Genomic DNA, 3,383 nt, shown 5'->3' with positions numbered 1-3,383 from the left:
AACCCAGGCTGGAGTGCAATGGCACGATCTCGGCTCACCGCAACCTCCGCCTCCTGGGTTCAGGCAATTCTCCTGCCTCAGCCTCCTGAGTAGCTGGGACTACAGGCACGCGCCACCATGCCCAGCTAATTTTTTGTAGTTTTAGTAGAGACGGGGTTTCACCATGTTGACCAGGATGGTCTCGATCTCTTGACCTCGTGATCCACCCGCCTCGGCCTCCCAAAGTGCTGGGATTACAGGCTTGAGCCACCGCGCCCGGCCAGAGATGGAGTCTTACTCTTGTGGCCCAGGCTGGAGTGCAATGGTGTAATCTTGGCTCACAGCAACCTCCACCTCCCAGGTTCTAGCGATTCTCCTGCCTCCACCTCCCAACCAACTAGCTGGGATTACAGGCATGCGCCACCACACCTGGCTAATTTTTGTTTTTTTTTTTTTTTTGTATTTTTAGTAGAGGCAAGGTTTCTCCATGTTGGTCAGGCTGGTCTCAAACTCCCGACCTCAGGTGATCTGCCCACCTTGGCCTCCCAAAGTGCTGGGATTATAGGCATGAGCCACCATGCCAGCAATTTCTGTATTTTTAGAAGTGTGGTTTTGCCATGTTGGCCAGGCTGGTCTCGAACTCCTAACCTCAGGTGATCTGCCTGCCTCATCCTCCCAAAGTGCTGGGATTACAGGCATGAGCCACTGTACCTGGCCTGTCCTAGTGTCTTGCTCCCATCATGGAGTCTTATTTTCCTTCCCTTGAGTTTGGGTGGACTTGGGACTCATTGGTAACCAACAGAGTTCAATAGAAGTGACATCATGCAACTACTAACAGTAGGTCACAGAAAGCACCACAGCTTCTGCCTTGCTCACGCACTCACTCACTCACTCTTGAATCACCAGTTGCCATATAACAGCCTGACTTCCTGGAGCCTACCCTTTTGTGAGGAAGCCCAACCAAGCCCATGCTATAAGACCACCAAGACCTTGGGAACAGAGAGTAATGGCTGCCCCAGCCCTAGCCCTCAGCTGTCATGAGCTATATCAAAGACCCTGAGCCCATACTGCCATGCTGAGCCCTCCCCACACTCCTGACCGATAAAACCATGACAGCGAATAAACCCATTATTTGAAGCCACAAAGCTGTTAGGGTGATTTGTTAGGCAACTAGTCACTGGAACATCATAAAACAATTTTTTAAATGACAGGGATCTAATTAAACATGGAAAGATCTTGAGAACATTGTTGAGGATAGAGAAAGGGATGGTAGCTGAGGTGGACTCCTTATGAGTGCTGCATAGTGAAGCAGATGTCCACTAGATGCCAGTTTGGACACACACTGGATCCTGGATATGTATTGTGGACCATGTCACTTCTACATCACATTCAGAGAAAGCTGTATCAGGACACACCCCCAAAACACAACACCCTGAACTGCTGCTATTACCCTTGGCAGTGGGGGAGGGAAGAGTGGAGTTAAGAGATTCCCCACGGTGGTGAGGTCACCTGGCCATTTTATTTTTGAGATGGGAGTTTCGCTTTTTTTTGCCCACACTGGAATGAAGTGGCACCGTTTCAGTTCACTGCAACCTCTGCCCCCCAGGTTCAAGTGATTAATTCTCCTGCCTCAGCCTCCAACGTAGCTGGGATTATGGGCACCTGCCACCATGCCCAGCTAATTTTTGTATTTTCAGTAGAGACAGGGTTTTGCCATGTTGGCCATACTGGTCTCAAACTCCTGACCTCAGGTGATCCACCAGTCTTGGCCCCTCAAACTGCTGAGATTACAAGCGTGAGCCACTGCACCTAGCCCACTAGCTGTTTTAAGAACCACTTTTTGGGCTGGGTGCAGTGGCTCAAGCCTGTAATCCCAGCACTTTGGGAGGCCAAGACCATCCTGGCTAACATGGTGAAACTCCGTCTCTACTAAAAATAGGAAAAAATTAGCCGGATGTGGTGGCACATGCCTGTAATCCCACCTACTCGGGAGGCTGAGGCAGGAGAATCGTTTGAACCTGAGAGGCGGAGGTTGTGGTGAGCAGAGTCTGCGCCACCGCACTCCAGCCTGGGTGACAGAGTGAGACTCTGTCTTAAGAAAAAAAAAAATTGCCGGGCGCGGTGGCTCAAGCCTGTAATCCCAGCACTTTGGGAGGCAGAGGCGGGTGGATCACGAGGTCAAAAGATCGAGACCATCCTGGTCAACATGGTGAAACCCCGTCTCTACTAAAAATACAAAAAAAAATTAGCTGGGCATGGTGGTGCGTGCCTGTAATCCCAACTACTCAGGAGGCTGAGGCAGGAGAATTGCCTGAACCCAGGAGGCGGAGGTTGCGGTGAGCCGAGATCGCGCCATTGCACTCCAGCCTGGGTAACATGAGTGAAACTCCGTCTCAAAAAAAAAAAAAAAAAAATTACCTGCTGGAGTGTTAATATAAATGAGGTGTCCGGAGCCCAGCTACTCCCGATTGACCCATGTCTGATCCTGCTTCTGTCTGCACATCACAAGTGGCCACTGGCCTCCACAGAGTCTGTCAGTTGCCGTCCCTTTCCATCAGGCCACACCAGCCAATCCCCACCCTCCTCACTCATTCTCCTTCCTAAATATCCCTTCAACCCACACACCTCTCTCTCCACGCTTGGCTTCACCTGCTCCAGCCCCAGCCCCGTGGCTGGCCTAGACCAGGATAGTTAACTCCTTGGTTTCTCTGCTTCCACCCTCCCTGCACTCCACATGGCCAGAAGGTTCTAAACTCTCACAGTTCCTCGATGCACAAGAGCCCTGGTCAGCTGAGCCTGGCTGCCTGCCCAGCCTTCTCCAAGCCTCGGCCAAAATTCCGCACCACATACTACTAGACACTGGCACATACAGGGGCCCGTGGCTGCAGTCCCTCATGTGGCCAATATCCCTCTGAGCTCTCAGACATTAGTTCCTGCCTCCTCTTGCCTTCCTTGGTAATCTGGAGCAGGAAGTACTTGGGGCCCAGCACAGTGGCTCACGCCTGTAATCCCAACACTTTGGGGTGCTGAGGTAGGAGGATCATTTGAGCCCAGAAGTTCAAAAGCAGCCTAGGCTCTACAAACAAGTTTAAAACTTAAAAATTCAAAAAAAGATAAACACTTGCAGTTTCTTAAGAAAGTCCTAGGCCGGGCGCGGTGGCTCAAGCCTGTAATCCCAGCACTTTGGGAGGCCGAGGCGGGTGGATCACGAGGTCAAGAGATTGAGACCATCCTGGTCAACATGGTGAAACCCTGTCTCTACTAAAAATACAAAAAATTAGGCCGGGCGCGGTGGCTCAAGCCTGTAATCCCAGCACTTTGGGAGGCCGAGGCGGGTGGATCACGAGGTCAAGAGATCGAGACCATCCTGGTCAACATGGTGAAACCCCGTCTCTACTAAAACT

This window comes from Sapajus apella, unplaced genomic scaffold (assembly GCF_009761245.1).
Source record: "Sapajus apella isolate SASKATOON/1434 unplaced genomic scaffold, GSC_monkey_1.0 scaffold77, whole genome shotgun sequence".
Taxonomy (NCBI): domain Eukaryota; kingdom Metazoa; phylum Chordata; class Mammalia; order Primates; family Cebidae; genus Sapajus; species Sapajus apella.
This window is presented reverse-complemented; position numbering follows the sequence as displayed.